The sequence below is a fragment of the Desmodus rotundus genome, chromosome 11, assembly GCF_022682495.2.
Source record: "Desmodus rotundus isolate HL8 chromosome 11, HLdesRot8A.1, whole genome shotgun sequence".
Classification (NCBI taxonomy): Eukaryota; Metazoa; Chordata; class Mammalia; order Chiroptera; family Phyllostomidae; genus Desmodus; species Desmodus rotundus.
Window position 1 is genome coordinate 73,387,469 of NC_071397.1, and position 23,489 is coordinate 73,410,957.

At 39.3% G+C, this 23,489-nt stretch overlaps 1 pseudogene; it reads right to left on the reverse strand.

Annotated features, from left to right (window-relative positions):
* The window catches only part of LOC112297239 (X-ray repair cross-complementing protein 5-like), a 49,809-nt pseudogene extending 29,009 nt beyond the window's left edge, over positions 1-20,800 (reverse strand).
* Positions 20,801-23,489: the final 2,689 nt, after the last annotated feature.

A 23,489-nucleotide genomic window follows, 5' to 3' on the forward strand; every position in this document is an offset into this window, starting at 1 on the left:
CAACTCTAATCCTTTCTTCTTCCAGTCTATCCTATACCCAGCTGTCACATTAATCTTCTAAAACACAGCCCAATGCCACTCCGCTCCTCAAAACTACAAATGACTCCATGTTGCTTTCAAAATTAAAGATAAACACTTCAGATTATCACACAAAGCCCTTCCTAATTTAGAATAGCATGTAAAGTCACAGAGTCTGAAGTAGGACAGCCCTGGGTTCAAATTCTGCTAGTTGCTAGCTGTGTGACTTTGTTTTATTTTGTATTTTATTAATTTGTTTTTTAGAGAGAGGGGGGGAGAAAGAGAGAGAGAGAAACATCGATGTGAGAGAGAAACATTGATCAGTTGCCTCCCATACATGCTCCAACCAGGGACCAAACCCACAACTTAGGTATGTACCCTGACTGGGAATTGAACTGGCAACCTTTCGCTTTGCAGGATGACACCAACCAACTGAGCCACACCAGTCAGGGTAGCTGCGTGACTTTGCATAGGCTAATGAAAGTCTTTCAGCCACAATTCCCTTATCTATATTATTAAAATAACAAGAGTGCCTGTTCATTAGGTTGCTGTGAAGATTAAAAGAGAAAACACAGGTTCTCTATTAGATACAACCCTCTAGCACTAATCTGTATATGAGCAGTACACCAACCCAACTGCTTGATATCATGAGAAGGTGTCCTACTTTCCTGGTCTCATGCGTTTCATCACGCTAATCTTCCTACTGTGAGTGGGCCATTATACTGAGGTCAAATGATTCTCAAGTAATGGAGCCATAATTATAACCCGGGTCTGACTCTAAAATTCATGTTCTTAAATTAACTACACTATACTGAATTGAATTAAAGAATTACTAGAGATGGTATGGTATTGATTACATTCTACACATAATCCATCAGGAGAAAGAAAGAAACCATGACCACCGCCACCACTACATTTAACCACTTTCCCCGTTGCCCCTTCAGCACGGACAAACAGCCACAAACACTGCAATACAGCACCACAGAAGAAAAACATTTTTTTCAAGGCTTGCAAACTGAAACTATGCAGGGTAGCACACAGTCTGGCAATAAATCTATATAAAGACCCTGGTTTCTAACTTAACCACCATTTATTATCTTCTAATTTTAGCTCCTGAACCTTCAGGCACTCTCGGCTAGTTGCTAAGCCTCCTGGGTAGAGATGCCACGGACACACACTATCCAGATCGAATGGGTATAATACAAAAGGACAGCTTCAAAGGGCTCAGTGAACATAAAGCAATATAACAAGCACAAGTCGTTTTTCTTATCCCCTAAGTTACTTCCAGGGAGCATATGTGGCACTTAAAAATAATCTAAAATTGGCACTCAGAAAAATGATCACCATGGAAGTAAAAAATAAAATAGAGTAAATTAAAAAACTTGTCTTGGTCACATTGATCTAAGCATTTTCCTAGCTAGTAAGTTTCAAACTTCAAAACGAAGCCAAGTATCAAGTCCTGCCACATGAGACGACTCAGAGAGAGGGAACACCCACGTGCACTCTGAGCAGCCACTCTGTCTCACACCCACCAGATAAACGAAAGGCCTGGTGTCTCAGGACCCCCTCAAAGAGCTGTGTCTCCAGAACTCAAAGAACTACCTCTCAACACATGACAATAACACAGTCCCAGCCTGCCTCACATCCCCTGGAAGAACAAAAATGGGCAAAATGGAAACTCTTACTGATGTATCTTGAATAGTATCTTCTTCAGTTCAGAACTTCAGTTTCATCATCTTCATTCAAGGAATAAATAGTTTCTTTTTGTCTAGCTTCCTTTTTTAGGATTCTTGCATCCATAACTGTCCAAGACTCTCTAACTTTCTCCTGCAGGATCTTATTTCAAATAAATGAATAAAGAAATACAGAAAAAGCCAGTATTCTAGTTAACAAAGGGTAAAAATCTAATATACTCCCTACTTTACAGAAAACATCCAGAATAATTAAACTGGCTAAACTGTTTCATTTGCTCTTGTCTATTGTAAAAATTTTACATTATTTCACAAGTCATTCTACATTTCATCTTTCCCCCAGAGTAATCCACAGATAAATATTAATATTTGTATATAGTCAAACACTTTCAATATAAAAACCTCAGACCAGCTGATAAAAAAGGCCAAATATCTTGTCATCACAGTTTTCCAATAAAGAAAGGGAAAGAAGTCTATCAGCAGTCAGAAATCAATAAGAAAATTGGAAAGGGATAAATAACTAGGAAGAAGAAAGGAAGGAGACCATTCTCCATTCTGAGGAACACTTTTCTAGGCCTTGAAAGAACATAAAGAAAGAAGCACCTGCAAAATCCCAACATAATAAAGGCCATACATGACAAACCCACAGCTAGTATTTTACCACGTGGGGCAAAGCTAAAAGCGTTTCTCTTAAGATCAGGAACAAGACAGGGATGTTTCCTTCCACCTCTCTAATTCAGTATAGTACTGAAAGTCTTAGCCACAAATATCACACACAAGAAAGAAATGAAAGGCATCCAAATTGAAAAGGAAGAAGTAAAATCATCACTATTTGCAGATCACATGATAATGAGAGAACCCTAAGGATTCCACCAAAAAACCCCTACTAGAACTGATAGAAGTAAAGTAGCAGAATACAAAATTAATATGCAAAAATAAGTTGCATTTTTATAGACCAATAATGAAATATCAGAAAGGGCAAGTAAGAAAACAAGCCCATGTATAATCAAAACAAAAAACCCTAGAAATAAATTTAACCAAGAAGGCAAAAGACCAAAACTCAGAAAAGTATAAGGCACTAAAGAAAGAAATCAAAAAAGATAGAAATAAATTGAGACATATACTGTGTTCATAGATAGGAAGAATTAACATCATAAAAAATAACCATTCTACTCAAAGCAATGTACAGATTCAGCACAATTCTTGTAAAAACACCAATGACATATTTCATAGAACTAGAACAAATCATCCAAATATTTATATTGAACCACACACACAAACACACACAAAAATCCAACCCTGAATAGCCTCAGCGATCTTGAGAAAGAAAAATGAAGTTGGAAAAATCACACTACCCAATATCAAACTATACTATAAAGCCATAGTAATCAAAACAGCATGGCACTGGCATAAAAATAGACACATCAGTGGAACAGAATAGAGAGCCCAGAAATAAACACATGTCTATGTGGTCAATTAATATTTGACAAAGGAGACAAGAACATACAATGGGGTAAAGACAGTCTGTTCAGTAAATGGTGGTGGGAAAATTGGACAGATACCTGAAGAAAAATGAGACTGGACTACCTCCTTACACATTATACATGAATAAACTCAAAATGGATTAAAGACTTAAATGTAAGACACAAAACCATAAAAATCCTACAAGAAAACATAGGCAGTAAAACCTCTGACATTTCTCTCATATATATGTGGCATCGGGGCATGGAGTCAGAGGTGAAGGCTAAGAAGAGGCTAAGACGCACAAGTTGGTAGTTACAAAATAGTCATGGGGCAGTAAGTAAAGCATAGGAAGTACAGTCAATAATACTGAGATACCTATGTGTGGTGCCAGGTGGAGTACTGGAAACATCAAGATGAACACATTGTAAAGTATATGATTGTAACCACTAAGCTATATGCTCGAAACTAATACATAATAAAAGAAGAAGGTGAAAGTGAAGGAGAAAGAGGAGGAGGAGGAAATGGAGGAGAAGGAGGAGGAGGAGGAGGAGAAGAAGAAGGAGAAAAAGAAGAAGAAGAAGAAGAAGAAGAAGAAGAAGAAGAAGAAGCAGCAGCAGCAGCAGCAGCAGCAGCAGCAGCTTCAAAGATTTCTTGAATTTGGAGTGTGTTTTGGATTTAAGTCCCTGAATATATGAAAAAAAAAAACATTTGAGTACACAAATCTACATAAAAACATGTTTTTGTATACTTTGTATATTTAAATGTTTCATATATTTATCTTCAACATTTAAATTGAAAAGGCAAAGAAGGTCATTGATCAGAGACATGTAATCAAACTGCAATTAACAAATAATTAGCTAAAGTAACTCATTTCTGAAAGTATGCTATTCTGTACAAACATACATGTATTGCAAAAGATAGTTTCACAGTAACAAGTGAACGTTTGTTGATGCTTCATAGATACTCTGATTACCAGACAATTAATAATGGAATTACATGTGACTGAGTTTTCAAAACTCCAACTTCCTAACTCTGGTGCACATCCTATATGTCTGCTATGATACTATAATGACACAACTGAATGCATAACATTTTCTTCCTTTAAAAAAATGAGAGAGAGGGACAAAGGCTGGGAATTCATGCTTAACAATTAATTATCAATGCAGAGAAAGAAAAAGGAGGGCACCAATTTCCATCAGAGATGATTTATAAAACTCCCTCTCCTGGCATGCCTTTCCTAACAGATAGAGCTGATACGAACAGGGATAGCAGTGAGAGAAGCAGTAGTTAAGGGACTGAATAACACACGCACAAACTGTCCTTTCCTCACGTTAGCATATTTGTCTACCAGGTAACATGTCTTTAAAAAAAAATTGTACTGACCACTCACCGATTTATAAGCTAAAATCTTTGCAGACAAATTGGAACCACTGATCAGCTGACAGGGCTGGGGCACAGAAGACTTCTTAATTTTCTTAGACTCACAGTCATCTCAGACCCTCACTTAATAAAGAAAAATATACAATGAAATCAGCCATTAAAAAATGTTAAGAGTGCTGAAAATGATGCACTTAGTTTCCCGGAATGAGAAGTGAACTGTGTTGATCAGGAGGAGAAGTACAATGGGGGTGGCAGGAATGCGACCGTCCCAGGCTGGGAGAGAGCCAGGATCCAGGGGAGCTGGCTCAGGACGAAGCAGCTGAATTACCTCACTGACAGATGAAACCGAACATCTCAATCTTCCCTTATTCCACCTTTCCTTTCAACTCAGCCGGTTGTTCTTGTCATTTTTTTCAGGACCAAGGACATTCTGAGGATATGATAAAAGCACATTTATAAGTGGGTTTGTTCACACCACGAAGGTTTCACCAAGCTCCCTGAGAACCATCGACCAGCGGGTAAGGACCCCTGTGTGAGATGCCACTGGGTGGGCACCACCCTGTAACATCGCTGCTCACAACACTGCAGTTCTCAGCTAATTCCCACTCTCTTAAATAACAGGCGAGTGTAACTGCACGTAATGGAGAGAGTTAAAGACAGACTCTCCAGGGCATAAAGGAACTTACCAGTCAGCATTTAATCTTAAGGTAAAGCAGATAGAAAACTCTAGGTTCCTTCCTGGGGAGCAAGGGGGAAACTTGAGGGGTAGCAAACACAATGTAAAGTGTTACTTCATTTGAACGTAAATCTGGCCCGCAATCAAACACAACACAGAAGATGACAGGTGATATTTGGAATTTGTGCTAGTCACTAAAATAAGGAACAAAGGAATTAATGACCAAACACATTCAAATCATACAGTCTAGACTATGATTGATCCTATTGGTACAGATAAAAATTATAACTGCAAAAAGATAAAGACATTTATGTGACATTATCCAGAGTTAGGGACCAAGAGGCCTCACGAGACTCCAATTTTCAGAAATCATTTACAATGAGGAGTAGATATTCTACCTGACATCTTACCCCCAAAGCTTATGGTACACCTTGCCTTTGGATTTGTTGGGGGAATGAATAGGTCTGAACCAGAAATAATCTGTCTCATTGGACATTGCTAGTCTAAGCCGGAGTCACTTCTAAAACCATCATGAGGATTGGATTCTGTTCCAAAGAAAGTCCTAAAGATCAGCATCTGATACACAACAACTGAGGACAACAGCTTTGAAGTAGACTTGAACCCCCGGAGGAGAAATCGAGTCATCTTCCTAAGACCTTCCAGCGGTGGGTAAACCTAGCCCAGTGCTGTCCAGCACCATGTTCTGTGATGACGGAAATGTTCTGTCTCTACCTGTGCCTATCCCAGAAAGCTACCGAGCACATGAACTAGTGTGACTGAGGGGCTGAATTTTTAATTTTACTTAATTTAATGAATTTAAATTTATTAGCCATATATGGACATCAGGGTCTCTATTCATTAGCTGGCCAAGCTCTGGTCCACACCTTTGTAGCAGGCTTAAAATCGTAGTTTAGGTTGCTGGGACAAAACGTAGTAATTTCCCTCCTAGCTACACTATAGGAAAATCAACTTTTTAAACAGTAATTTGTATTGGCTTACAATCTTTATTTCTGATATGATGGAGAATATCTTAGCTTAAGACTTGTATTCCCACAGTAGAGCAAGCCGTATCCAAATTTGAAAGAGAAATAACTTAGGAACACAATTATGACAACGAGCCATCACTCTACAGGATTTTTCGCTGATTCCTTTGCCAACTCCACGTGAAATTATAATTCAATTTCCAAAATTGCCATTTTCCTATAATTTTCCAAAGGGTGTCTACATTTAGAAAATCAAGACTCGACGATTATAGCTCTCCAGAACTATTTAAATATTGTGGTTGAGAAAAGAAACTAAAGCAGATATACAGCATAGCTGCTCAAAAATCCTGATTGTTGCAGATTTACTTCAGTTAAGAACTTTGCCTAAAATGCCTGTATTTTATGTACTTATTGATAAACTAGAACTAGTTTGCAAACATCAAGTGGCATTGTCCCTGAGCATTTGAAACAAGCCACACTGCACGGTACAGCCCTGTTTCCACCGCTACCCAACCAGGCCCTCACACACACACTCCCCCACGCTGTCCACTCCTCAGGTCCTGCTCTAAATCAGTGTGTGTCCAATTCCACCCAAGAACAGCAACAACACAGGAGAGAGTCTCTCCCACAGTCTTCAACTGGATGGTTGAAAAAAGTATTGCTTTATTGTTGTAGTACTTCAAAGACTTCATATTTCTTAAATCATTCTGCCTTTATAAAACCCACATGAAATAAGCAGGTCATAAATTCTTTTCATTTGGGGGGTTTCTGTTTTGTTTTGCCTGACCAAACTAGTTTGGGACCTAAAGTTTTTTGAAAAAATGACTGTATTTTAGAACCCTGCCTCCTAATTCCTAAACCAGAGGTGAAGAGGATATTGAATATCTGGATCTGCCACCACTTTTTATAATTAAGGGTGCATTTGGTAGGTATATGAAAAGGAAGGACCCAAAAAATGTGCCCCAAGCTTGGCGTAAAGAAATACTCTACTTCATCTTTTACATTTTGACTTGTCAAATATGTTGTGGTATCAATGCGTTCATTTTGACTGACAAAATCCTGGAAATTAAGAGGAAATCTTGTGTCAACCACACAAACTTAAAAAACAAAAGTTTAGGGACTGGTGTACCATTTCTTTAATGAAAATCATTTATTAGCAATTAATAATTAACAGTTAATCACTTATTAAAGAATAACTGCTAATTCAGAAGTAAGTGGCCCAGAAAAACATTACGAAACCCTCCAATTAAAGAGAAATTTGTATATGTGCAGTTGAAAATTACAATGAAGATCTTCACTTCTCACCTGAAAGATTAAATTTCATCCAGCCCATCTTCACCTTCTAAGGACATCATCACCCTTTCCACCACCTGAATACCTTCTTCTTGCTGCTCAGAATACCTCCTAACGGGAAAGAGGGTCCATGGTGGTCCATGCAAGTGCAAGTTGCCAGCTCCTCTACCCCCCGTTCCATCCTCCGTGCCAGCTGGGAAAGGCAAACTATCAGGGAAAGATCAGCAGTGGTTCAGAAACCAAAGAATAAACTGGGTTCCAATCCGTGTCTCCCACTCACTAGCTAGGAGAAAATGAGTACATTACTCAACCTCTCTGAGCTTTAAATTTCTCACCTGTCAAACGGCACTTATCCACCATAGCCGATAATCTATCAGTTTAAAGCAGCCAGAACCTCTTCAATGTGGTAAAAATGGAAAACTTATTGGCTTACATAACCACGTAATTGAAAAGGCAGGGCCTCAGGATGACTAGTCTCAAACTTCAGGTTATCTGACGTTCTCGTTCTCTGTACCCACGTCTAGTCTCCACTTGCTTTTATGCCAGCTTCACTCCCTCAGACTGGCTTCCTCCACGTTGCCCCTGAACACAGTCAAGCTCACACTACCCAACTCCACTACCCAGAAGCAGCTGATTGTTCAGCTCTCTACTCTCAAATTAAAAACAACAGCAACAGGAATCACTGATAGCCTGGGGACCAGCCCTAGAAGATGCCAGCCCTCATTCAAGCCATTAGGTTCAAGTTTAGGGGAAAATGCTTTCTGAAAAAGGCTGGGTGATATTCTAGGCAGGCAAAAATAAATAAATAATGGCCCACTGATTAATGATCCCTCGGGGTTATTATAAAGATTAGAGAATGTGTATAAAATATTTAAAACTCAAATAATGTTATCATTATTATAGATAATTCCTATGCAAAAATCAGGGAATTGCTAGAAATACGTAAAATCAATTTTGTTCTTGTATTTCACTCCTATTGTTTAACTGAAATGAGACAAAAACTAGATTGGGATTCAATAACCAATATACAAATTGAAAAGTTAACCAACCGAACACATTTTATGATAATACTACATGACGCTTGACAAATGCTTTCATGTAAACAACCTGATTTGATCCTTACGTATTAGAAGGATAGAGATGTCTACCTCTTTTTTCTAAAAAGAAACCGAAGCAGGGTGAGAACCTACTTCCCTTTCCGTGCGCACCCCAATGTGCCCCGAAGGCGGCCTTCTGGTCAGTTTGTCCCCAAGGACGCCCTTGCCACGCATTTCACATTCAGACCTCGGCCCCCTCTCCAGCCTCCGCCGAAGACTCTGCGTTGGACCATGTCTCCCCTGTGGACAGCGGTCCTGAGGAGCAATTTCAAGCACCTACACATCGGAAATCCCAAGGTGGAAAGTATTAACGCAAAGCATTCTCTCCACTCTGACAATGACACAGGTTCACCAGGAACTCATTAGTGGATTTATTGTTCATCAAGGTTAACCCCCGAGTCTGATAGAGGACTATTGAACGGGCGGAATATTAAACGAAGATAATACAGCCTTTCAGTCTTGCAAGAGCTTTGGGGTACGGCCGAGTAAAGCACTGTATGGTGATCACTCTACAAAGCAACAAAAATGCAGCAGTTAATAAAAGCTGTTAGCATTCATGACCAGTCGCGCCTGCGAGATCTGTGTTTCATTTTGAAAATGGAATTATATTTTATGTGTAAAGTTTAATCACAGTTGTGACTTAGCCTCTAAAGTCTGTAAGACAAGCAATACATCCTATGCCTCGATAGGCAAGGGAGAGTCAAGAAGGCCCTGAGGAAATACTGAAGATGCAGCGACAGATGTGACCGCGGCGCAGCAGGACGAGTGGGGGCTCCGGGGTCAGGCAGGGTGGCCTCGCAGTCCCTGCCTGGCAACGTATATACGCTGGCCGCCTTGGGCAAGGTGCTGAACTTCCCTGGGACTTTGTTTCCCCAAATGTAAAACACCGATAATTATACTAGAAGGACATATGGTGTTCAAATTGGGGTATTTTGAAGAGTGAAAGGGGACACTGTTAATAATCACCCCTGGACAGCGGGAGTTTACCAAGACTGTCTAGAAGACAGGTAGTGTGGTTATTCTATCAGGATAACTAAAAATCAATGCCTAACACCACAGGGTTGTTGAGACAGCTAATAAAAACAAAATACATAAAACAAGTTAGCACGTAATAAACACTAGGTAAAAACCAGTGTCTTTCTAGCCTTTCCTTCTCTTTCTTTCCTCCTCCGAGGGATTCGAAAAACGCAGTGACTTACAGTCACCTTTCAGAAATTTAATTATGAGAATATGGAAAGAAATTGTGGCACAAATTTTGGAATCAGTTCGTAACATTCAAAATTTCTCAAACCTACCAGTAACCAGAAGAGGGCGCCCTAGGATTAAACTAAAACTCCAGCCTCCTTAAAGCTAAAATTACCAAATTTTCAACAAGCAAACTCTGAACCAAAATAATCTAAATTATATAATAAATCCAGAAGACAGCAAAAAATTGAGTCTGTATGCAGAGATTTAAATATGTAGTAATTTATCATTGTTCTAAAAACAATATAAGCTAATTTTCTTAACATGAAATGCTTTCTTTTGAATGCAAGTTACAGAACAGCATGTCAACTCACATACGAGAATACGTCCAAGTATTTCAAAGGCTTCTCAGTGTAACAGGATGTGTCATTTTGTGTATTTAAAAATGTTAGGGAGCGCAGGGTTGTTTTCCTTTATGTTGTATCCTTCTAGCTTAATTTCTCCTGGTTGATATTCCTAAGGTTTTATAAATGCTCAAGTTTTGTGAATCTCAGAAAAATTGGCTTTTTATCCATTTATGGTCCAACCTAACTGGCCTTCATTTTTCCTGGTGCTTACATCTACCTATCCACCTTTGTGTCCAACCACAATTTCATCAGTCACACCTTGAAACTGTCTATTGGCAATTTATCAGAGATCGACCAGAAATCATGAAAACCATAATTACTTCACAAGTTGTTCCCGGCATAGTCAAGTACACAGCAGCAGTAGATCAGGTTACGACCTGCTTCAATCATTTGAACTAGCTGAAGTATCAAAAGGAAGAAAAGGTAAACTCCATACAATCAATATTATGGCCTAATCACATTTTCCACGAGAAGGTAAAAATAAGGGACTGGGGGACCTAAATATGGTTCTGCCACTGTGTGGCTCTTGAAACAAGATTTCCCCCATCTCAGTTCCGAAATAAAAAAGATAATTACCACCCTGCAAGGCAGCTGTGCAGACTAAGTGTCTGAAACGCAGAAGGTCGCTGAAAATGACTTTCTCCTGTTCTAATTTTACAAGTCCTCCATTATTAAAGTTTTTCACAAACAGAAAACTCTACTAATCAGATCCCCATATCAAAGCTTTATCATATACAGAATAGTTAATGGTTTATTAATAGCAGCAAGGCACTGTCAAATTCTAATAAAATCTAACACTGTTTGAGGAGTTTCCCGGGTATTGTCCACCGTAGGCGGGAGTTAATTTATGCATCAGAAATCACTTGAGCAAGGTCATCTTACCATCACCCTTTTACCCCGGAAGGCAGGAAAGGGTACTTGACTGACTCACACAACTAGTGATCAGCAGTTTGACCGCAAAACCCAGAATTCTTAGCTGTTGCCTTTTATTGCTCAAGTATATTCAGAAACACAAAATTTGCTTATTCATTATTTGCAGTAGAGTTCCAGCTCTCAGGACAGTTTAACAAATTTGTAAAGAAATTGATTGTATGTATGTGCCGACTCTGCTAATTTGATTAACCTAAACATCACACGTGCCAGCCCTAATTTTTCAGAGAGAGGTTTCTGTACCATCAAGACAATTTTGTACTAGAAAACAGAAAACCTGGTGACCAAGCAAATTCAAAGTAAAGCTGTAAAGTATGGACCTGGTCAGAGTATTTTATGCATAAATGAGTAAGGACAGTCTCTGTATTCATTAGTGGTTAAAATGTAGCAGACATTCTTTGCACAATTAACCCATTTTGTTGAACAATACTGAAAAGGGTGTTGAGCAGTAATTGCTTCCCCAAAATCAACTATCATTAACTCACTAATGTTTCAAACCTACCAATGTTTTAACAAACATTGTTTTATTCGGATGTCTCTATGTTTTGGACCAGAGATGTCCTTCTGCATCGCTGAAGTCGGTAAAATGAGGGCCAGGCTCAGACACGATCCTCACCTGCTGCATCGGCAAGCCTCTCCCTGGCTCCTCACGCTCTCCACCTTCCACTTTACATTGTGATCACACCTCACCTACTTGTAACACATCCTGTGTGCCGGACACTGTTCTAATCGGACCCTAACCGGTTTAAACCTCACATTACTCCAAGAGGGGAGTATTTTTACTATCCCCATTCTATAGCTGGGAAAACAGAGCTGGGCGTGCATTAACCTGTCCAACACCAGTAAATAACTAATACAGAGCAGAGGCAAGACTTTAACCCATGAGTCTAGCTCCAGACATCATCCTTTGAACCACGATGTTATCGTTCACACTGCCTCCCAAGCTGATTTCCTAAAATGCAGATCCAATTACAGAAAATTAAATCAAATGGCTTAGCTTCCTATGCAAGTTCCTTCACAATCTGTCTTTGAAAAATTGCCCCCACTTCTTCGACTACGGCTCCTCAACCTCCACTTTACCTGAACCCTCATCAAAGATTTCAGCCACTCTGAACTTCTAGTTCACGAATACCGCATGTTATCAAGGCTTTGCAAATCTGTCTCCACTGACTGAAGCGACCCTTCAATTGCCTTCGCCTGCCTCCCATTCTTCAACCCTGGAGTCAAAATTCCCACTAGGAGGTCTTCCTGGAGTATCCTTGATGAAGTTAATCACTTCGCTCCTAAGCACTTGATTTATTCATGTATTTATTTATTTACTTGTTATCACACAATTGTATTATGATTTTCTTTTATTTCAATGCTGGGAGTGTTGCTGCTTGAGAGTAAAGTCGCTATCCCCCCCCCCCCCCTCCCGTTAGTGTCCCTGGTACTCAGCCTGCACAATGATTCTGCACAACACTGATAATTGGCAACTGCGAGTAGAGCGTTCACAACGTGCAGCGGTTTCAGTGTTTTCTACATACGCTCCCTCAAGAATCACTACCCCTTCAAAAGGCAAAGATCATCCCCATTTTACTCATGAGAAAACCAAGGGTCAGAAAAAGACACAAAACACTTAGGCTCCACAGACAAAATAAACACACACACGGGGAAAAATTTATAATGCCCGTGTAAAAGACGTTCGCTGACAAGGAACGTTTGCAAATGCTCTAAGCATCCGTCTCTGCAGAAAGGAATCAAAGAGCTATTTATGCTAAGTGGAAATATTATCATAACGGTCTGAAAATTTGTATTATTCGGTTTGACAATAATACTAACAGAACACCAAGTACACATAAGGAGTTAAAGTTGAAGGAAACCCCCCAATAAAAAACAATCGTGCAAACCACAAAGTTGGAGTTCTTTGAATCTTGGGAACAGCGTCAGAGAGCACTTACCAGGGCACCTCAGTACATGTCTGTCATTAGAAGGCCCGAGGACTTGAGCTAGCCATCGGAATCAGTAACTATTATGCAAATGACTTGAGGGCGGAGGATCCATCTTAGCCTCTTGAATGCATGAAACATATGTTTTTTTATGACAGGTAAGGTAAAAAGAAATAGCTAGGAGAGTTGGCTCCGTATTCTTCCTTCTTCTTCCTGGAATGACATCAAAAGCTCCTCCTGAAAGTCTGCAGTTTATTCATTTGCTTATTCATTCATTCACGCTTTCCTTCCATAAATATCACGCAGTTCCCACTGCATGCCGGGCCCTGCCCCAGGTGCCTGAGGTGCAGGGAGAGCACGGCAAACAACACCCTTGCTTGTGCAACATGCCCGTGTCCTTTTCCTTAGAGGTAAAATCTCCTGTAGTAGTTCAGCACACTAAGGCTTTTGTTTATCCTGCTTTTGATTTTGCTTGATGAAAACCCTTATTAGCTGATCAAAGAATTTAACTGTGTTCCAATAGTATCCAATACCACTTGGAGGTAGGAGGTTAAGATTCTTGGTTAATATAACCAAAAAGAAGTCCTTTAAAACCTTGAACTCTGTGATATGATCTCAAAATGTCATGCTCATGTTTTCTAAATTGACAAAAAAAAAAGCCAATTTGGGACACAGCTATAAAAAGAAATAATCTGATCAGGGGGATGCGAAATCGGCCTCCTTTACAAAGAAAAGGAATAGGAGAATTCCCAGAGTTCCGTTTGAATAGCCAATAACCAGCAGGGACAAACATATATGGTACAAAAGGCATGATTTTTGTCCCTGAATTATAATAATAGTGCTTTCTTTCAAATAAAATAACAGTTTTCTATAGCAATTGATACAACTTCTGAATTATTCCTTCCAAGGTGGTAATGCATGGCCCCCACCCACCCCAAGGATAGAATGTGTCACAGGTAAAACACAAATGGCTGGAAGTTGTTGCAGAATAGCTCAGTCTCTGGATCACCATTTATAGACCTGACTCACCGTGTATCTTTGGACACACTGCGTTGTTTCCTTATTTATAACATGGGGTTCACAGAACTTGTTAGTAAAAATGTGTGAATCCTCAAGTATAATTTAGTACATGACACCTCATGCTCAGAGTTATCACATTATTACCCAAATTGGAACCGGCTTCGTGACAGATTTCAAACACCAGAATCCTGCAAAACAACTGCAACAAGTCTGTACATTCCTAGCAAACCCGAAAGTACATTCAAAGTGTCGGTGCGTCTGGTTTTTCCCCAGGGCGGCGGCTGCAGCTGCTCACTTTGCTGTGGAGTCTGAAGTGACAGCCCCCTCCTGGCTGGCAGTGTTACTGTCGTTCAGGAAAGAACACAGAGCCCATGGCCTTTCTGTCTTTGAGGAGCAGCTTACAGACATCTTACCTGATGGCGTATCAATCAGGCAAGAGATGAGAAGCCTGCAAAGCAGGAATGCCTTCTGCTGCACGTGGAGATTCAACCACCCCTGTTGGGACCAGGCAGGCCCAAGAATGAGAGAAAAATGTATCTGAAATCCCCACCTCCTCAGGTTTTCATTTACAGGAGACAAGCAAACCCAGGAGCCTTGGTGCTGACAACTATGGTTTAAAACGAGAGGGAGAGAGAGAGAGAGAGAGAGAAAGAGAGAGAGAGAGAGAGAGAGAGAGACCTTATTTGAAATGGCTCTGCCAATGGGACAGGGGAAGTCTGAGGAAACCTAAGCAGCCTACATTTTTCCCTCCTTTTTCTGCAGCGTTTTTCTACACAGGATTTCCTGGTCACATCTTGAGGACCCTGTAAATCTGCCCCCTTTGACTTAGTGGCAGGAATCATTTCCTGTCTGGTCCTTTCAAGGAAGATAAAAAGACCACCCCCCAAACAGCCAAAAATGGAAAGGTACACACTATCCTATGAAATTCAATCAGGAAACTTTTAAAAGAGGGACAAGCATTATTCTACAATTCATTCAATACCTCGTTGTTTTCGTTTTGTATTCTTCTTTGGGTTAAATACACACTTATATGAAATACACTGGTATTTCCATTCTGTAGTCATTGTTCAAAGTAAACTCGCTTCTTGAAAGATTTAGGTCTTCCATCAAGCCCAAGGTACCTTTTTTTGTTTATTGTGAAAGAAGAAAATCGTCAGTGTACTTTAAGAAACAAAGCAGTTCTAAAATATTTTTCCATACCAGAACAGAAAAAGTAAATACATTCAAGGAACTAGATGAATCATTTGCCTTCTAAGCTAAACGAATTTCTCTCTCTCTGTTCCTCTCTCCCCCTTTTTCTTGCTCTCTCACTCCCACTCTCTACATCTAACTTACATCGCACACTTTCACATCAGGGCTGTTCAAATCCTTTGAGCAGTAGCCTGAAGGCTTCAGCCATTTCTGCCTCCTGGAGATGTTCTTGGAATTTTTCTAGCTCAAAATTCCTTACAATCCGTCAGTTGCTCACTGCTTGTCTAGGCAAATGGTCGCTCGCTCTCTCTTTCTCAATATATCTAAGTGAAAAACTCTTTGGGAAATGCTGTCCTAAATTAAGAGCTTTATAAGAACTTAGTTCCCTTTAACTACACCACATATTATATCAGTTATCACATTTTGTTATAAGCAAATATGTGTATTAAAACTAAGTACCCAGACTCTAGTTTCTCACTTTTGCTAGCAAGGCAAGAATGAGTATCTCACAGGATCATGTATTTTCAGTTTGCTTATATTTTTGGTTTTTCTTTTAAATCAACAGAAGACAGAAGAGTACATTCCTCTAATATTCATATTCAGATGAGCACCAACATAACAGTAAGAGCTTTGCAGATACTCAAGTGCTATAGTCTAAAGGCTGTGCCCCCCACCCCCCCAAACCTTACACACTATGTTGAAATCCTAACCCCCAAAGGTGACGGTATTAGGAGGTGGGAACGTGGGTGGTGCGTAGGTCCTAAAAGCTGAACCCTCATGAATGGGATGAGCGCTTTATAAAAGAGGCTCCTAAGAGACCGCTGGCCCTTCCACCAGATAAGGACACAGCAAGACGATGCAGCTGAGAAACCAGGAAAAGAGCCTCGCCAGAATGCGACCGTGCTGGCACCTGGACCCTTAGACTTTTCAGCCACCAGAACTGTGAGAAATAAATTTCTGCAGTGGATAGAGCACTCAGTCTGTGGCATTTTGTTGTAATAGCCAAACGGACTAAGATTTCAAGTCATAAAGAAAGCACGAGAGAAAGAGGTCTGTTGTGAAGGAAACTTAAAACTACTGTGCACCACATACATGTCTCAGAGATTTATAATACAGCATCAAGTGTGAAAAACAGTAGTAAAGAAACTACTTTCATTCCTTTTAACCCGATGTTTCCCAAAGTTCACAATAAAACTTAAAAAAAAAAAACCTTACCATCCTACAGAGTCTGTGTTCTTTAAAACATCCTGTAAAATTCACTAATTTAGAATAATTATAAACTGCACTAGAAGAAAACTTATAATAGAATTAAAAGAATTTGGCATTAACTGTCAAAGGAAGAAATTATATATATTTTCCCCCAACTAGTCACTGCATTGGGCTGCTATGCTCTGGTTACTATAACACTTGTCACTATTTACATTATGGCTTCAAGTTCAACCCAGGGGACTTTATTCCTCTTCCATACATGTTCTTCCACCAAGGGGCTGAATGATTTCACCACTGCCATAGATTCCTACTTCAAGTGATCCAAACCTCAACGCCTATGCTTTATCAGAGAATGAGACACCAATTAATATCCCACTGAGTCCAAACTATTTATTAAATCAACTCTCCATGAGCTATTTTAAAGTGGAAACACTAGAGTAAATTTTTCAGACATCAAGATGCCTACTTCACTTACCATTCCTTAACCCAATTCACACCTTACCCCTTTCTAATACACTCAGCTCCCATCATACCGCCATAACTCTCTTCTGCGGAAACTTAGTTTATAAAATAAATAATATATGGTATTAAGATATTTTGTGGCTGTCACTTAACCACGACGATTTTTTAAGACAGGACCTTTTGCCCCAATGAGCTCAAACCTGGATGCATAAACAAATAATGACTGAAGAGAGTAATGAATATCATGCAGACATACTTCAGAGATATTGCTGGTTCAGTTCCAGACAACCACAGTAAAGCAAGTATGGCAATAAGGTTAGTTGTGGCCTTTTTGCTGGCGGAGGGACTTGCCTTCAATTTGTAAAAAGACAGCATCTGTGAAGCGCAGCAGGGCGAAGCTCAGCGGGACAAGGTATGCCTGCACTGAGGGTCTGCGGGAAGCTGTGTGTGAGCACGGTGGGGAGTGACTCAGCCTCGGGTAGTTCTGAAAGATGCACAGAGGAGGCGAAGTGTGGGGTGGATTTTGAAGACAGAGGCATAAAGAATGAGTCTGTCTTTGGGATTGGCTGTGCGGCTGAGATGCAGAGCACAGGTTAAAATTGATAGGAGATGCAACTGGAAAGGCAGGTGAGGGGTACAGATGAGAACACCCCTCTGCCAAGCTAAGAGATCTAGACTCTTCCCTGAAGGAGAAACAGCCTCGGGAAAGCTTTACCCAGAGAAGTGACAGGATGAGGTGCTCTTCATCTTCTTTAAACAGTTCGTCAAAGATAATTAAAGGTTTTCCCTTAGTCTTTAAAAAAGCCTAAGTCAGACTTACTGCCTCTGCCTCTGACATGCTCTCATGCACACAGCAGAAATGGAAATAAAAAGTATGAGTCTCTGATCCACATCTCCAGTGGGAGAGAACACCTTTTGATTAAAGCTCTCAAATAAGAATCGTTGCCCTATTTTGCTCTTAAAGAAATATACTTCTCTCAACAGGTTTTATGTGGAAACTACTAGTAAGGTGCAGCTTTGCCTTCACGCAAGTTTCCTTTTGATTCCAAAGCGTGTTGCTACTAGTAGGGGTTCGAACTCTTCCCCTCCTTCTATGACAAAACAGCCTCACTGAGATCAGAAAGCCACAAAACCTACATTGGGCATAGGTACTCCTAATAGATTTCAGCCAATATAAAAACCAATTTTGTGACACAGAAATGCGCTCAGGAAAGTACCTTTGAAAAGTCTTTTCTTTCTATTCTGTCCTGGCCAAGAGGGAACTTTGAAAGCATTACATAGTCCTAGAGCAATTAGATTTAAAGCAGCAAGATTTGATGGCATATTCAAAAGGACAGACAGGTGGAACCTGGCCATTATTGGAAAGGAAACATGTCACAAAACCATGAAGTGCAGCCTTAGGAATGTGGACAGAGGAAGAGGGGGGGCGGGGGGCAGAAGATAAAACTGATTATCCCAAACAAAGAGCTATCTCCGCATCTCAGTTCCTTCGCAGTCCGTGTGTGCAATGGGAGTGAGAGCAGTGCCTTCTTCATGGGACACGTGTTGGAGCTGAGATGAGGCCATCGCTCAAGCAAAGCCCTCTAGGAACGGTGCAGTGTTTTACACGTTTCAGTTCTTCCTGTTGAATAACCGTAAAGTGGTCTCAGCTCTTTTAAAGACTGACCTGTAGCACCGCACCCCCTCTGCTGCTGCCCCTGCATAGGTGTGTCTTCCTTGCAACAAGGCCTGACTCTAGAATTTTCTATGTGGTCCATCATGCCCTGGAACCATGTCATTTTCTTGCCCTCATATTCAAGGACTATGAATGATAAAGGTTTTCAGTGATGTAGCTGTCAGTAAAGATCTACTATTTTCTATTCTAGTCTCAGTTTTTTCTCCCTGTGATTGTTCATGGCACTCCTTTCCCCTAAACCCTTCCTACTGCCTCTCACAACTGTCCCTGTCTGGATTCCTCACCTTTACGGACCTTGTCCTTTGGCCTTGCTTTTCCTTCCTCTCACAGAGCAGAGCACTCTCCAAACAAGAATTGCTGTTTATTTTCTTCCTTCTTTGAAAAGCCCATCTGTCACAGGTCTTGAGCCATCGTTTTTTTATGAATGATTTGCCCACTGACCCCTGACTCCATCGAGTCCCACATTTCTCCCTGTTTTCTAATGGTGACACCGTCTGACCACCTCTCAGTGGAAAGGATAAGCACTGAAGTCTCCATTTCCTCCTAAGACTCGTCGTTCTCACAAACAGGACCTTCTCAGCTGCACTAACTCTGTAGAACCTCCACTTCATTCTCTCTGGTCTTTTAGGAGACTTTTCCCCCTATCACACTCAGTTGCTGGTTCTGTTGCTTTTTCCTTTGTATCATTGAAGGGATCTGCTCCTCCCTCTCAATGAAGCAGACAAACACCTGAGTCAGATTTTCTTGTCTTTGACTAAATTGGCTCTCATTACCCTATGGAGCACAGTTCTCAGTTCAAATTCTTGAATTTTAGAAAAACCATCAGTTAGCATCACCTTTCCCACCCACTTAATTCTTCACAGTTTCCTCCAGACTGTTCTTTTTAATTTGCATCAGTTCTACGTCACTTGTTTGGAGAACGTCATCTAGAGCAGTCTACAAACATCATCTCTCCTCCTCATGCTCCTCTTCTTTACAATCCAATTACAAGACGTTGCAAAACTTCGTAACTAATTTGCAGTCTGCAAACAGCATCAGTGTCTGGACTTCCAGGGCTGAGATTGGCCCAGATCAGTACTATCCCATAAAACCTACTGATGGTGAAAATGTTCCATACCTGCATTACCGAATGGTAGCCATTCAACAGTGACTATTGGATACCTGAAATGCGCCTAGTCCATTTCAGGAACTGAAATGTAAACTTTACTTAATTTTAATTTAAATAGGTACCTGTGTCTGATGACTATTATATTGAACAACACAGTCTAAATCTAGGCCCTAGGCTATAAAATGATGCTGTAAGAATTCAACCCATTAAAACCCAATGCATTTTTCAAGAACATGGAGAAATATATGAAACCTGAAAAATATTAATACAAAATAATAACAAACTTCAAAATTAAAATTAATAAATGTTTAAATCTGCCAGCTTTAAAAAATTACTTAAGAGCTCAAAAATTGCCAGTTTCCAAATAACTTGTTGTTTATATTTTTCCTCCTCACAAGAATTGCAAATATATATATAAATACAAGAAATTGAATTACAGCCAGTTGTAAATGAGATGATTTTCTCACGGTTAAATTCTATTCAAAAATTACATAAAACCCCTAAAAAATCTTATAGCAAAAATGAACATTTTACACGTACATTTTTTAAATATTTTATTTATTTATTTTTAGAGAGGGGGAAGGGAGGGAGATAGAGAGGGAGAGAAACATCAGTGTGTGGTTGTCTCTCACACACCCCCTACTGGGAACCTGGCCTGCAATCCAGGCAAATCAAACCGGGGACCTTTTGGTTCACAGGCCTATGGTCAATCCACTGAGCTACACCAGCCAGGGCTAACATGTACATTTTTGATGTTTTATACAACACAAGATACGGCCTCTGTAACATTGCCTAGTCCATGTTCAGATGTAACCTACTAGTCTACCTAACCAAAAATAAGTTCTGAACTGCACACCCAGTCTCTCTTTCCCTTTACCAGGACATCTTGAATATTTACAGGACAACGGAGAGTATAAACAGAGCCTTCCTCACCATACCCACCTAACTTTCCATTCCACTTCATCCAAGAAAGACCTCATCCCCATACCTATGAACATCTCAGTCCATCATCCTTGCTTCCAGAAATTGACCCAGGAAGATACGCACCTGTGGCTCATCCTTTCCTTTGAAAGCAAACGCCATTAAGAACAGAAAATTCTGTAATTGCTAATTTGAGGTGGCCATGACCCTTGGCCCCGGAGACTCCTTGGTTTGAGGGTGGAGGTACAGTCGAAGGACAGAGTGCAGTCCTTTAACATAGGAGGCCTGTACTCCCCTTGCAGAATTTCACACTCTCTGAAATGTTCTTACATTCGTTTTCTATCTAGTTTTGTTTTGTTTTACTATTGCTATCACTGTATTAAAAGAAGCCTTTTGTGATACCTGGAATAACAGGAATCCTGATGATAACACAGCATCTGGCTTAGAGCAGATATTAAGTAAATATTTGCTGAAAAAAACAAATGATTTTTTTATTTCTTTTCACAGAAATTTCATATTGAAGAGTGGCATTTATATTGGAAAGAATGTTGGTTAACTTAAATTGAATTCCCTGTCACCCAATTATTAGCCATACCTTATTTGTTTATAATTTTTGAAAACTGTATCCACCAATGTGAGTTTGACAACTTCCCAATATTTAATAACTTTTCTGATAAGATGGATGATGATATTGATAAGAGCAATTTTGATATTACATAATGCTATACATAAACACTGAAAACTTTTTATAACTCAGTAAACTAGCATTCTCCAAAAGACCAAAGCCTCATATCCCCAAATCATGCATAGATAAAAGAACTACTCAAAGTGTAAGACAAGCCAATGGATTTTTATAAAAATGTACTAAAAGTTGATTGACACATCATATAACCTGGATCAATAAACTTTTCATACACTTTTATTATATATGTATGTGTGTATATGTATATGTACCACGGAATATTATGCAACAATAAAAAGAATGAAATCCTGTCATTTGCAATAACATGCATGACCTAGATGATAGTGTGCTACATAAAATAAGTCAGAGAAAGACAAATACCGTATCAGTTCACTGATACGTAGAATCTAAAGAAAACAAAACAAATGACCAAACAAAACAAGACCAAAAAAACTCATAGAAATAGAAACCAAAGGGATGATTACCAGAGTTGGAAGGGTTGTAGGAATGGGTGAAAAAGGTGCCGGGGAATATAGACAATAACATTATGATAAAACATGCTGACGATTACTGAAATTAGTGGGGTACTCACATTGTAAGGTATTAAAAAGTCAAATCATTTTTAGACCTTACTAATGCAACTAAATAATATGGTATACCAACTATACTTAAATAAAACATGAAATGAAAAGCCAAACTCATTTTTTAAAAAGTTCATTGACACACTTTCAGATTTAATGATGCAAGTAACCTTTGAGAAACTACCACTCGTTGAATTTTGGTATAGCAACAGAATATCCACCATTATCTTCAGAAGGCTCTTAAAATACTTCTCCCTTTCTAACTACATATCTGTGTAAGGCCCGAGCTTTTCATATTCTTCAATTAAAACAATATACCTCAACAGACTGAACATGGAAGAATGTAATAGAATCTGTCTTATACAACAAGGAGATTTACAAAAATATAAAACAATGCATCCTTTTCACTAATTTTTGCATGAGTGTTCTTAGGAATATTTTTCATCAGACATAAGTTTATGTTAACATATAATGGATTTATTAGTGTCATTTGTAGATAAATATTTTAGTTACCCTTTAAATATATTAAATCATAAATATCAATATGTATATGCCACATAAACAAAAGCTTTTTAGGGTCTTTAATAATTTCTGAGAGTATAAAGAATTCCTGGGACCAAAAGGTTTAAGAACCACTAACTTAATAGTTTTTTATGAGAATTTTTAAATAAAATAGAATATAAAGCAATATATTTTATTACCAAAATCATATTTTACATTAATTTTATGTTTCACATGATATGAGTAAATACAGATTCATGAAAGCTTTGCTTTAGTTATGCAGAGATATGTACGTGTAAACTGGGTCACAAGATAAAATTTATTTTTTACTCTTGCAGTAAAAATATTTGAAAAAAATGCACTAGATCATCTGCTTCTTAAGAGAAGGAACTGTGCTTTCTCATCTTTCTAAGTAAGGTACTTAGCACAATGTCTGACACATACGCTAACTCAGTAAGTATAAAATGGATCTTCTTTCCCTCAGTTTCCGCATCCTATAGATCCACAAACTTGTTGGCATTGCCTTCAAAATCTACCCAGTACCTGACCACTTACCACCACCTGTTCACCCTTGATTCAACTTTGTAGCCTATAGTCCATTCTGAGCACAGACTCCACTATTATCTTGTTTCCTATAACTGAGGTCAATTCCTGTTATTCTTCCCCTTTGCTCATTCCCCTCCTGCTACACTGGCTTCCTCCTTTTTCCTAGAACATGCAGTTCTATCACTAAGACTTAGACGTCATCATTGTAAATTCTCCATTTGTATCAAGCAATCAATTAGCACCCTGCCTGTGGTTGCCTGTTGACACCTGCTTCCTTACATCACAATTCCCATATCGTTAGATGAGTTTTTCCACTACTCTCTAGAGTCCTACATTGCCAGTTGCCCTCACCTTCTTAGTACTAAATACATGATAATGCCCATGATTTTCACTGAATCACCTTAACTAAATGCTAATGAAAGTTTTGCAGAAAAAGGCCGTTGAGGAATTAGCAGCCCTTGCATCTGGATATTGCCCATAAATCAGATGTCAACATATACTAAAAAGGATGCTTAAGTGAGGTAATATGAAATTCAGTAAT